The 14,251-nt window shown below is 44.6% G+C and overlaps 1 protein-coding gene across 1 annotated transcript in view; it reads left to right on the top strand.

Moving 5' to 3' along the window:
• Nucleotides 1-14,251, top strand: part of LOC126413073 (uncharacterized) — a 524,918-nt gene that overhangs the window by 366,724 nt on the left and 143,943 nt on the right. The gene's annotated exons all lie outside the window — the stretch shown is intronic.

A 14,251-nucleotide genomic window follows, 5' to 3' on the forward strand; every position in this document is an offset into this window, starting at 1 on the left:
CCTTTCAAGGCCTGTTCTAACGGAGCTAGTCCCATTACCTCACGGAGTGAAGCGTATTTTGCTGTTGATCATAACCCCAACATCCTGTTGGGACGAAAGTTCGCCTGCTATCTTGGCGCAAATAGAGAGAGTGTCCCGACACTCGGCTTTACAGTTTTCGTTCTCTAGCATCGTGATCAACAACACAAACGTCACTTTACATATATGGCTTCATCACTGTCACCAGTACTTTTATTTTGTCCAGGTACCCCTATCGCGTAAAAAGCAGAGCATCTTCATGTAGTCAGCTTGCTATCCTAGTAAAATACCGGTAAAAATCATCGCAAAGAAAATTTGCTTAACAACAAACATCTATTTTCAGTCATGTGATGTCATTCAGAGTGGTGTCATAGACCTGAAGCTGACTTTCGCGATCTGAGATCGGTAGCCGGATGAACGTACTTTGGAAAAGTATTTATAATCTGTTTTGATGTAGAATCGAAGGAAGTGTAGGTACAGGCGCGACATTGTACCAGGATTAGATATTAAGAAGGAAAGAATGTAATGTGTAACTTAAAAAAGGGGGAGAATAATGGAATTGTGGATATAAAAATAACTGTAGACTTTAGCGAAGAAGTATTACAAATTAACGAAAGTATTACATCACGGTAAATGATGACATCCAAAACAGTTGCAGGATAAAGATTTATTAAAAATTTTGACCAAGGTTTCGGTATATATAATTATACCTTCATCGGAAGTAAAAAATGCTGAGCAGGAAGACACTTACTTTAGCAAAAACTTAACATCGGAAATGAGAAAGAAAAAGCACTAAAGCTTAAGTAACCGTAAAATTACCAGAGTATTACAGGCACAAAATCTTTTAGTTACTTACCAAAATTACATCCTGTAATGGAGATTAATAAAACAATTGTGCCAAAAGGCGTCGTCAGTAGTTAAGACATCATCTCCATTTGTACAACATGATTATGGACACAGGGTCAATGCGAACACAGTTCAGCATCAGTACTTCGCCTATGAACTATGGTGACGAGAATGTGAAAGCACTAGGGCAGATGGTTTCGCCGAGAGAGGGCACTTGTGGCATGTGCCAGACACTCGTGCATATTAAAATCCATAGATGCATACACAAGCGCATCAATATATTAAATGTTGTGCTAATTCAAACCTTCTGTCTTAAAAAATAAAACATATCAGACCATTTTAAAAACATCTATGTAAAATAGAAAATATGGAACCAATTTACCTGTGTCCTAGTGTCAAACAGATGAAGCTTGCGCTATAGAACACATCTAACGAGAGAAGGCACTAGTGTAAAGCGCGAGAATCTCGCGTAACGTAAGCGGTGAAATACATACTAGCGAAAACAACCAAAATGTTACAGTAAAACGAAACTATCTGTCGTTGTGAATAAAAGCATGCATGCCAGTGAATTAACCACACATACACATAGAAAATCACAAATAGCAAACATCAAAAATGCGTAAAATCCCAACAAGACAGGAAAAGCGCATTTCACCGGCATCAACAGGCAAGAAAACTAACTTCTAGTCAGCCAGATTATATTACATTAAAGCAAGGAGGGGTTTGAAACTGTTTAAAAAATTGTTGTTTCTAAGCTGCACTTGTTCATTAAGAACAAAACCATCTTTTAGAGACAGATGCTTGAAAATCTCTAATTCTTCGAGCAGGTCCAATTTGTAACCTTTACTCGCTTCATGAAGCAATTCTACGTCATCCAGTTTACGTGGCGTATGCTGTAACAGCCATAGATGTTCGGCAAACGTGGAACTATGTACGTTTTCCCCATTTTTACCTAGCATGTGCTCTTTATACTTTACTTTAATGGGTCTACCTGTCTGTCCAATGTAATAGTTTGGGCAGTCGTTACAAGTAATTTTGTAAACTCCGGATTTAGTGCCAAGTCTTCCCGTGCTCCGATAGTATGAATCACTCTTTGTTTCAGGCTATTATTTACGGGAAAGGCAACTCTGTAACCCTATTGGCTGTCATCATTTACCGTGAAGAATTTCAACAGTTGCTTTTTCAGCCATGTTTAAAATCTTGAAGGTATTAAACTGCAACAGCTCGAGAAAATAGAGTAGCCGCAAAAGTGCGCCACTTATCATTTAGAAAAGTGGGTGTTAAGCGGTTCCAGGGTAACGATTCATTATTATAAGTTTAATAATATTGGTCCCAGCGCGATTCCCTGTGGTACATCTTCGTTCCTGACGGCATATTGCAGGCAAAAGAGATACCGTGTTATTGCTTCGCTCATTCTGTGTAATATCCGCTCGAGAAAAAGGGCCAACATTTAGTATTTGACGCCGTTCAGAGAGAAACGGGGTAATTATGGAACGAACGCCAGCTGGCGTCGGCGCGCAGGAAGGCTGCGGTTCCGCCGTTGTTTATGTGCAGCGCCGCTGTGCCCTGCCGTGTGTTGATGGCGTGCGTTCGCAGGAAGCGCGCCGCCGGATGCGTGTAGCGTACGCCGTACAGGCCAGAGCCGCACCGCGGTAATGAATATTAACTGGCCCGCTGCCGAAACACGTGCAAATTACTCGTTAATTGAGGTCGCTTCGCTCCGGACCGCCGGTTAGCGCAACGCCGACTTCCTCGTTACAGCGCGAGTCCGCTCTATCAGACCGCAATGCCTCACGTTAAATGAAAATAAAAGAGGGACGGGGGAGACGGGGCGTGGCATCGACAAACAGCGTCTCTTTCTATCAGATTGGCTGACTAACTAAGCCGTGACCTGGTCTACGCGGCTGTTGGACATCGCTGCGTCGAGCGGTGAAGCTGCGAATCGCCATACGGAAATTTTGGAGAGCAGTGTAGTCGGCTTGGAGGTGTGGTGTTGCCAGAGAATGCTGCCCGACCGCACTCCAAAGTATTGCTGTCAAGAAAGACAGCATTATTGTCAATTTATTAAATACCCAGGCCAGAATGCCACCCGGACGGAATGTTGTTGTTGTTGTGGTCTTCAGTCCTGAGACTGGTTTGATGCAGCTCTCCATGCTACTCTATCCTGTGCAAGCTACTTCATCTCCCAGTACCTACTGCAACCTACATCCTTCTGAATCTGCTTAGTGTATTCATCTCTTGGTCTCCCTCTACGATTTTTACCCTCGACGCTGCCCTCCAATACAAAATTGGTGATCCCTTGATGCCTCAGAACATGTTCTACCAACCGATCCCTTCTTCTGGTCAAGTTGTGCCACAAACTTCTCTTCTCCCCAATCCTATTCAATACTTCCTCGTTAGTTATATGATCTACCCATCTAATCTTCAGCATTCTTCTGTAGCACCACATTTCAAAAGCTTCTATTCTCTTCTTGTCCAAACTATTTATCGTCCATGTTTCACTTCCATACATGGCTACACTCCATACAAATACTTTCAGAAATGACTTCCTGACACTTAAATCTATACTCGATGTAAACAAATTTCTCTTCTTCAGAAACGCTATCCTTGCCATTGCCAGTCTACATTTTATATCCTCTCTACTTCGACCATCATCAGTTATTTTGCTCCCCAAATAGCAAAACTCCTTTACTACTTTAAGTGTCTCATTTCCTAATGTAATTCCCTCAGCATCACCCGACTTAATTACACTACATTCCATTATCCTCGTTTTGCTTTTGTTGGTGTTCATCTTATATCCTCCTTTCAAGACACTGTCCATTCCATTCAACTGCTCTTCCAAGTCCTTTGCTGTCTCTGACAGAATTACAATGTCATCGGCGAACCTCAAAGTTTTTATTTCTTCTCCATGGATTTTAATACCTACTCCGAATTGTTTCCTTTACTGCTTGCTCAATATAGAGATTGAATAACATCGGGGAGAGGCTACAACCCTGTTTTACTCCCTTCCCAACCACTGCTTCCCTTTCATGTCCCTCGACTCTTATAACTGCCATCTGGTTTTTGTACAAATTGTAAATAGCCTTTCGCTCCCTGTATTTTACCCCTGCCACCTTTAGAATTTGAAAGAGAGTAATCCAGTCAACATTGTCAAAAGCTTTCTCTATGTCTACAAATGCTAGAAACTTAGGTTTGCCTTTCCTTAATCTTTCTTCTAAGATAAGTCGTAAGGTCAGTATTGCATCACGTGTTCCAGTATTTCTACGGAATCCAAACTGATCTTCCCCGAGGTCGGCTTCTACCAGTTTTTCCATTCGTCTGTAAGGAATTCGCGTTAGTATTTTGCAGCTGTGGCTTATTAAACTGATTGTTCGGTAATTCTCACGTCTGTCAACACCTGCTTTCTTTGGGATTGGAATTATTATATTCTTCTTGAAGTCTGAGGGTATCTCGCCTGTTTCATACATCTTGCTCACCAGATGGTAGAGTTTTGTCAGGACTGGCTCTCCCAAGGCCGTCAGTAGTTCCAATGGAATGTTGTCTACTCCGGGGGCCTTGTTTCGACTCAGGTTTTTCAGTGCTCTGTCAAACTCTTCACGCAGTAACTTATCTCCCATTTCATCTTCATCTACATCCTCTTCCATTTCCATAATATTGTCCTCAAGTACATCGCCCTTGTATAGACCCTCTATATACTCCTTCCACCTTTCTGCTTTCCCTTCTTTGCTTAGAACTGGGTTTCCATCTGAGCTCTTGATGTTCATGCAAGTGGTTCTCTTATCTCCAAAGGTCTCTTTAATTTTCATGTAGGCAGTATCTATCTTACCCCTAGTGAGATAAGCCTCTACATCCTTACATTTGTCCTCTAGCCATCCCTGCTTAGCCATTTTGCACTTCCTGTCGATTTCATTTTTGAGACGTTTGTATTCCTTTTTGCCTGCTTCATTTACTGCATTTTTATATTTTCTCCTTTCATCAATTAAATTCAATATTTCTTCTGTTACCCAAGGATTTCTACTAGCCCTCGTCTTTTTACCTACTTGATCCTCTGCTGCCTTCACTACTTCATCCCTCAAAGCTACCCATTCTTCTTCTACTGTATTTCTTTCCCCCATTCCTGCCAATTGTTCCCTTATGCTCTTCCTGAAACTCTGTACAACCTCTGGTTCTTTCAGTTTATCCAGGTCCCATCTCCTTAAATTCCCACCTTTTTGCAGTTTTTTCAGTTTTAATCTGCAGGTCATTACCAATAGATTGTGGTCAGAGTCCACATCTGCCCCTGGAAATGTCTTACAATTTAAAACCTGGTTCCTAAATCTCTGTCTTACCATTATATAATCTATCTGATACCTTTTAGTATCTCCAGGGTTCTTCCATGTATACAACCTTCTTTCCTGATTCTTAAACCAAGAATGAAGGACGACGAAAAACTGGTGGAAGTGGCCGATAAATGGTTCAAATGGCTCTGAGCACTATGGGAGTTAACATCTGTGGTCATCAGTCCCCTAGAACTTAGAACTACTTAAACCTAACCTAAGGACATCACACAACACCCAGTCATCACGAGGCAGAGTAAATCCCTGACCCCGCCGGCAATCAAAGTGGCCGATAAAAATGACGTATCATTGTGCAGGAACACATTATTGTATGGTTTCACGATTACAGAACAAGCAGTTACGTCCATTAAATATCTACGATCTTGCAGTGCCTGTATTTTTAAGAAGTACGATGCAATGTTCCTTCAGATATGCATGCATGTCCGTATTTAACCGCCGATATCAGGCAGCGATTTTAAGCTCCAGTCAGTTGGTAGTTTGTGGTGTACTGCGTCCCCGAAACTGGTTCAAATATAGTAAAATAACATCAAAACGACGGCTGCAGGTGTTCCAATTTACGCTACTGGCCATTAAAATTGCTGTACCACGAAGATGACCTGCTACAGACGCGAAATGTAACCGACAGAAAGAAGATTCTGTGGTATGCGAATGATTAGCTTTTCAGAGCATGCACACAAGGCTGGCACTGGTGGCGACACCTACAACGTGCTGACATGAGGAACGTTTCCAACCGATTTCTCGTACACAAACAGCAGTTGAACGGCGATGCCTGGTGAAACGTTGTTGTGATGCCTCGTGTAAGGAGGAGAAATGCGTGCCATCACGTTTCCGACTTTGAAAAAGGTCGGATTGTAGCCTATCGCGATTGCAGTTTATCGTATCGTGACATTGCTGCTCACGGTGGTCGAGATCCAATGACTGTTAGCAGAATATTGAATCAGTGGGTTCAGGAAGGTAATACGGAACGTACTGGATCCCAACGGCCTCGTACCACTAGCAGTCGAGATGACAGGCATCTTATCTGCATGGCTGTAACGGGTCGTGCAGCCACGTCTCGATTCCCGAGTCAACAGATGGGGATGTTTGCAAGACGACAACCATCTGCACGAACAGTTCAACGACGTTTGCAGCAGCATGGATTATCAGCTCGCAGACCATGGCTGCGGTTACGCTTGACACTGCATCACAGACAGGAGCGCCTGCAATGGAGTACTCAACGTCGAACCTGGGTGCACGAATGGCAAAACGTCATTTTTTCGGATGAATCCAGGTTCTATTTACAGCATCATGATGGAGGCATTCGGTGAACGCACATTGGAAGCGTGTATTCGTCGTCGCCATACTGGCGTATCACCCGGCGTGATGGTATGGGGTGCCATTGGTTACACGTCTCAGTCACCTCTTGTTCGCATTGACGGCACTTTGAACAGTTGATGTTACATTTCAGATGTGTTACGACCCGTGGATCTACCCTTCATTCGATCCATGCGAAACCCTACATTTCAGCAGGATAATGCACGACCGCATGTTGCAGGTCCTGTACGGGCCTTTCTGGATACAGAAAATGTTCGACTGCTGCCCTGGCCAGCACATTCTCCAGATCTCTCACCAATTGAAAGCGCCTGGTCAATGGTGGCCGAGCAATTGGCTCGTCACAATACGCGAGTCACTACTCTTGATGAACTGTGGTATCGTGTTGAGGCTGCATGGGCCGCTATACCTGTGCACGCCATCCGAGCTTTGTTTGTCTTAATGCCCAGGCGTATCAAGGCCGTTATTACGGCCAGAGGTGGTTGTGCTGGGTACTGATTTCTCAGGATCTATGCACCCAAATTGCGTGAAAATGTAATCACATGTCAGTTCTAGTATAATATATTTGTCCAATGAATACCCGTTTATCACCTGCATTTCTTCTTGGTGTAGCAATTTTAATGCCCGATAGTGTACTACGTAAATGAACGACCGAAGCCCCACAGACCATCGATCACAAGGATGGACATACAAAAAGAAATTACGTAATGTGTACGAGCACAAATTGTGAAGCAGGAACGACGACATATGAACATCTGGATATGGCAGTGAGTCGTGGACGGATAGCCAAAGCGGTGAAGACCACCACTCGCCTAAAGCGAGAAATTCGGCTTCGAGTCTCCGTCTGTCCCTAATGTTCGTTGTCGTCATTCCACTATATGGCTGAGAGTTCTCCACACTCGCAACTGCGAGCTCATTTCATGCATTACATACCTTGGAGTATGCATACGGAACGATTTAAGATGAAACACCCACATGGGAAGGTAGAAATGCTACGCCGAGATTCATCGGAAGAATCCCCAGGAAGTGTGTAAACCCATTGAGATCGATTAAAATTAAATGGATTTGGAATGGCCATGCCGAAAGAGAAGTGTACTTAATTGAATTGTCTGCCTCCAAATTCCAAATTCCCCGTTAGGTGGAATAATTAGTGGGGATGAAATGATGATGAAGACAACACAACACCCAGTCCCTGAGCGAAGAAAATCTCCGACCCAGCCGGGAATCGAATCTGGGCCGTTAGGACGGCAATACGTCACGCTCACGACTCAGCTATCGGGGCGGACTCCTTATTACGGCCAGCACTATCGACAAGTTGCACTAAAAATACTTCTCCTGCCACTCACACAAGCCGGAAACATCAGCTCTGGCTCGATACATCCCTGTCCCTTTCTTCATTTCCTGCTTCCAACACGCATAAACCAGGGGAATATATATATATAGGATGTCCAATTTAACCGAAGACATGGAAATATCTTGAAAATAGTACACTGTGCCCAAAAAATTTATAGTTATAGTTATAGTTTATTCTTCTCGAAGGGGAACATCCAATGATACCAAAGTTGACAGCTCACCCCACCCGATACTTGGGAACGAGGGAGCGACTTCGATATCTTAAATGGGAACCCCCATTTTAATTGCAGATTCGGATTCTACAGACAAGAATGCGTAAGTTTTGTCTGAAATTTTTAATGCGACTTCACTGCCTATTACGGTAAGAGGCAGTTCGCTACACGGCCACAGTCCCGTTTCCGTTTCGTCGGAGGAATACGGCATTGAGAATGGCGTTCCGCCATAAAAATTATGAAATAATTGCTTGTACTACCGTCGGAGCGTGGAGGTGAGAGGTTAATTCAAGAGTCATTGGATAGCATTTTGAAACATATGCTTTTCTACCCACTTTAAATTTTCCGATTGCAGCGTCATCAGTCGCTAAACGAAAAAAAAAAAAAAAAGTTTCATGCAAAACCTATGAACATCGCTGACGTTTGCAGCAACCGTATACACAAATTTGAAAAATCAGCCATAGGTTTTCAATATACCTTGACCAGCGGTCAGAAATCAGTCACATATCGTAATTACCTTACTTTCTGATGAAGTCACCCTTAGAGGTGACGAAACCTGGTCAAGGTATATAGAAAACCTATGCAACCGGTTGGTTGATTTTTACATATTTTTCAAATCTATGTATTTATGTCCTTGAAATCCGCATCTACAATAAAAATTGGAGTTTCCACTTAAGATTTTAGTGTTGCCCTTCCCCCTCCCCCCACCTTCCCCCACACAAGGGCCCGCATCTCGTGGTCGTGCGGTAGCGTTCTCGCTTCCCACGCCCGGGTTCCCGGGTTCGATTCCCGGCGGGGTCGGGGATTTTCTCTGCCTCGTGATGGCTGGGTGTTGTGTGATGTCCTTAGGTTAGTTAGGTTTAAGTAGTTCGAAGTTCTAGGGGACTGATGACCATAGCTGTTAAGTCCCATAGTGCTCAGAGCCATTTGAACCCCACACAAGGGGTGGGGTGGGCAGTCGCGTTTGGTATCATTGAAATTTAACTATAAATTTTTTTGGAGCCAATGTGTTGTTTTCGAAGTATTTCAGTGTCTTCAATTAAACTGAACTTCCTATATACATATATCCCGTCAGTTCCTGAACCGCCTCTGTGACTACACCCTCTTCGCTCCCAACCCCCATGGCTTATGCGTGCTGGAGGCGGGAAGGGAAGAAAAGGAAAGGGATGTTTCGAGCCAGTACGGCAGAACGGGTGTTTCCGACTCGTGTGAGTGACAGAAAAAGTATTTTTAGTGCGACTTGTCGATTGCGCTGACGGTAATAAGGAAGCCAGCAGCGCAGCAGGAAGCGAACCGCCAGCTAGGCGGCCGCCGTGGAGCCCCGCCTATCGGAGCAGCGAGCAGCACTGTGGCGTCTGACAAGCGCGCTCTATCTGCTTCCGCCTAGGCGCGCTGCAGCCGGAAGCGCGTATCGTGACTTCCGAAATACGACGACGCCACCGCCGCCGCTTCTGTCGCTACACGCCTCTGTTGCTACACTGTGCTGCTGCTGCTGCGGAGCTTCCTGGAGGCTAACTGCTTCCAGCGAGCAGATAGCGGGCATTTGTTGTACACAGGGGCTTCCCCTGCCCCACCCCGCGCCCCTGGACTGCCCCGTGTACACGGTCGGGCACTTAGACCAGGCCCGGCTCAAGCGGTTGCAGCCGGCCCGCCCTCTGTGGCCGCTGCGTTGTTGCGATTCTCCGAGCGGCACTCACGGAAGCTTTCCCGACCTTCTTCTCTCTCCCTTCTGCCTCCTTCTCTTCTTCCCCTTCAAATTCTACAGTTCCCCAAATATACAAACCTTTTTATATTACGTGTCCAGTTCACCTCAACCACCCGAAATAACTTTTTGTCCAGAAGCAAAACAAAAAAATGCATCAATCAAACGATGATTAAGTCTAAAGTCGGCCAGTTTTAGAATTTTGGAACACGTATTATGTTCGAGTACAATCACTTTCCTGGAGACTAGAAATCTACTCTGTAGGAATCGGGATGGGTTTCGAAAAAGACGATCGTGTGAAACCCAGCTCGCGCTATTCGTCCACGAGACTCGGAGGGCCATAGACACGGGTTCCCAGGTAGATGCCGTGTTTCTTGACTTCCGCAAGGCGTCTGATACAGTTCCCCACAGTCGTTTAATGAACAAAGTAAGAGCACATGGACTATCAGACCAATTGTGTGACTGAATTGAAGAGTTCCTAGATAACAGAACGCAGCATGTCATTCTCAATGGAGAGAAGTCTTCCGAAGTAAGAGTGATTTCAGGTGTGCCGCAGGGGAGTGTCGTAGGACCGTTGCTATTCACAACATACATAAATGACCTTGTGGATGACATCGGCAGTTCACTGATGCTTTTTGCGGACGATGCTGTAGTATATCGTGAGGTTGTAACAATAGAAAATTGTACTGAAATGCAGGAGGATCTGAAACGAATTGACGCATGGTGAAGGGAATGGCAATTGAATCTCAATGTAGACAAGTGTAATGTGCTGCGAATACATAGAAAAAAAGAGCCATTATCATTTAGCTACAATATAGCAGGTCAGCAAATGGAATCAGTTAATACCATAAATTATCTGGGAGTAGGCATTAGGGGTGATTTAAAATGGAGTGATCATATAAAGTTGATCGTCGGTAAAGCAGATGCCAGACTGAGATTCATTGGAAGAATCCCAAGGAAATGCAAACCGAAAACAAAGGAAGTGGGTTACAGTACACTTGTGTGTACTCGCGAAAGCGTTACGGAGATGATAGATAAACTCCATTGGAAGGCTCTGCAAGAGAGACGCTCAGTAGCTCGGTACGGGCTTTTCTTGAAGTTTCGAGAACATGCCTTCACCGAGGAGTCAAGCAATATATTACTCCCTCCTACGTATATCTCGCGAAGAGACCATGAGGATAAAATCAGAAAGATTAGAGCCCACACAGAGGCATACCGACAATCTTTCTTTCCACGAACAATACGAGACTGGAATAGAAGGGAGAACCGATAGAGGTACTCAAGGTACTCCCTGCCACACACCGTCAGGTGGCTTGCGTAGTGTGCGGCTGGTCCCGGCGGAGGTGCGAGTCCTCCCTCGGGCACGGGTGTGTGTGTTTGTCCTTAGGATAATTTAGGTTAAGTAGTGTGTAAGCTTAGGGACTGATGACCTTAGCAGTTAAGTCCCATAAGATTTCACACACATTCGAACATTTTTTGCTTGCGGAGTATGGATGTAGATGTAGATTAGCTACCAGGAGGACAGTAACCAGCATAATTACATCTACATCTATACCCTTCCAGCCACCTTGCGGTATATGGCGAAGGGTGCTTTGTGTACTAGTGTCACTTCGCCCCTTTCCCGTTCCAGACGTGAGTATTTCGCAGGAAGAACGTTTGCCGGTAATCTCCGTGTTGGCTCTAATCTCTCTCATTTTATCTTCATGCTCTTTTCGCGATATATATGCAGGAAGAAGTAATATAATTGTCGAGTGTTCTAAGAACGTGCGCCCCCGCCAAACTTTAACAATGAACCACTCCGCGATGTAGAACGCCTCTCTTGTAGCGTCTGCATCATTTGTGTAAAGCTTTCGTGTTTACTTTAGTAATTTATTAACCTATAACGAAACGCGCCCTTCTTCTTTGGATCTTTTATATTTTCTGTCAGTTCTGTCTGACGACCAGTATTCAGGTACCGGTTGAATAAGTGTTTTTAAGCTATCACTTAACACTTCCAGGCTGAGATGCCGTGGCCCACACATAAGACTCCCCCCTGACGTTTCGCCTTCGACTGTGGAAGGCATCCTCTGAGAACAATCGGTGATCTGCAGTTCGCCAATTGTCCTCGGAGGATGCCTTCCGCAGTCGAAGGCGAAACGTCAGGGGAGAGTCTTATATATGGGCCACGGCAGCTAGCCGGCCGGAGTGGCCGAGCTATTCTAGGCGCTACAGTCTGGAACCGCGCGACCGCTACGATCGCAGGTTCGCATACTGTCTCGGGCATGGATGTGTGTGAGGTCCTTAGGTTAGTTAGGCTTAAGTAGTTCTACGTTCTATGGGACTGATGACCTCAGATGTTAAGTCCCATATTGCTCAGAGCCATTTGAACCATTTTGAACAACGGCAGCTCAGCCCGGAAGTGTTAAGTGATGACAACACCTGCCGTGAAAGCCTTCATTCTATGTTTTGTAAGCTACTTCCTTTGTTGATAGACCACTTTTTATGGGATTCTTCTCAGTCTGGCACCTGCCTTACTCCCGTTTAATTCTGTGTGCTCGTTCCATTTCAAATCGCTCCGTACGCACATTCGTAGATATTTTAATGAAATTAACTGCTTCAAGTGATTTTCCTGCAGTTGTGTAGTCGTAAAATAAAGGGTCTTTCGGCCTATGTATATGCAATACGTTACATTTGTTATATTTAGGATCAGTTCCACTCCCTGCAGCAAGTGTCGAACCTTTGCAGGTCTTCCTGCATTTCGCTACAATTTTCTACCGTCATGACTTCTCTGTATAAAACAGCTTCATGAAATTTCCGATGTTATCTACTTGGTCATTTATAGGTGCTGTGAAATGGTCCTGTAACACTCCCATGAGGCATGCCCGAAGTTGCTCTTACGTCTGAAGACTTCTCTCCGTTCACAATGACATGCTGTGTTCTGTTCGCTAGAAACTCTTCTATCCAATCTGTTGGTCTGATACTCTGTACTCTCGTAGTTCGTTCATTAGGTGACGGCGCGGCCCTGTATCGAACGCCTTCCGGAAGTCGTGGAAGACGGTATCTACCTGGGCGCCTGTATCTGCTGCTTTCTGGGTCTCGTGGGCGAACACAGCGAGCTGGGTTTCACCACATCGTTGTTTACGGAACGCATGTTGGTTGCTGCAGAAGAGTCTTTCGGCCTCCGGAAATGTCACAAGCATAAAACGTGTTCCAAAATTCTACAGCTGACCGATGTCAGTGATACAGATCTATAGTTTTGTGCATCTATTCGACGACCCTTCGTTTCTTATATCTTTGTACGTTACGAAGATGTGAACAATAGGGTGTCTTTTTTTTTAAAACAGCACTCCATATTTTTTATTGGGTAATCCAGTTCCTCCCTTCACAAAGTGGTCAACATGGTATCACACAGTGTGTCATTCACGTAGACATGACGTTACTGAAAACGGTATACAATATTGACGTTGGCTCTGCTGTATTAGCACACCTTGAAGTAGCCGTGCTAACGTAACGTCCGCTTGCTGGGGTTGAGAGTCAACAAATGGAAACACAACTAAAAAGTACACCGGTGATTCAGACGACGTTCTTCAGTTGAAGGTTTCTGCGAGTACAATGCACATCATCGAAGAGGAGGCAGAAATGCTACTCACCTGTGGAGAATTTAAGTTTCAGTTGAAACATCCCGTTTCCTGTAGCGTCAGAACAAGACCTCTGGAAGGTGAGTTCTTGTCTGGATAACGCTCTCTGTGGATTAATCTGCCTGAGTAGCATTACGTTACCTTCAATGACAATAAAAGCAATGACGATGCAGTTTTCAATCAAGGATTGCCTTTACCATACACAACATATCGTCTAAAAGTACTACAGCACTATGCTACATGTAGTGAATAGAAAAACATTATTGCAACTACTGTTCAGCTACTTAAATCATGCTTGTTCCCGCAACGCTCGTAAATATTAGTTCATCATACAACAGAAAGCGTCTAAACACTGGTTCCGGTTTCTGTTAATGAATGACGGTAAGTGTACAGACCTAACGTGATTGTAGTTTATCCTTTTTTTATAATAACAAAGTATTATCGTGATGGCACGCTTTTCTCTTAATTGCTTTCTTGGCACAGAGTGTGTTATAACAGTGACTGGTATCAAAATATGTCCTCTGTATCACCGTTCTTTACCGGAGAAAAGTAGCTTTATCGGTGCATATTGCGGAAGGCGTGACCTTTTGTCACACTTTGCCATTTTGTTTACGCCGTCCTTCCGTGTTCAGAAGCAGTTTCACCCTAAAAGTGACCATGTAACAGGTCAAAGAAACACGGAGAAGTGAGAGTTTCACCTTGCCTCAGGGAGATCCCGAGAATGTTTTGCTTCTGACTACGGTCAGCTCACGAAGCACAAGAAGTCTTATGGCGTACGAGATACGGAGCGGGAGAACAAAGTGCGCGCTCACGTGCTCTGCAACCATTCGGCGGCCAAATTAAAAGCGGCTGCAG

This window comes from Schistocerca serialis, chromosome 7 (assembly GCF_023864345.2).
Source record: "Schistocerca serialis cubense isolate TAMUIC-IGC-003099 chromosome 7, iqSchSeri2.2, whole genome shotgun sequence".
Taxonomy (NCBI): Eukaryota; Metazoa; Arthropoda; class Insecta; order Orthoptera; family Acrididae; genus Schistocerca; species Schistocerca serialis.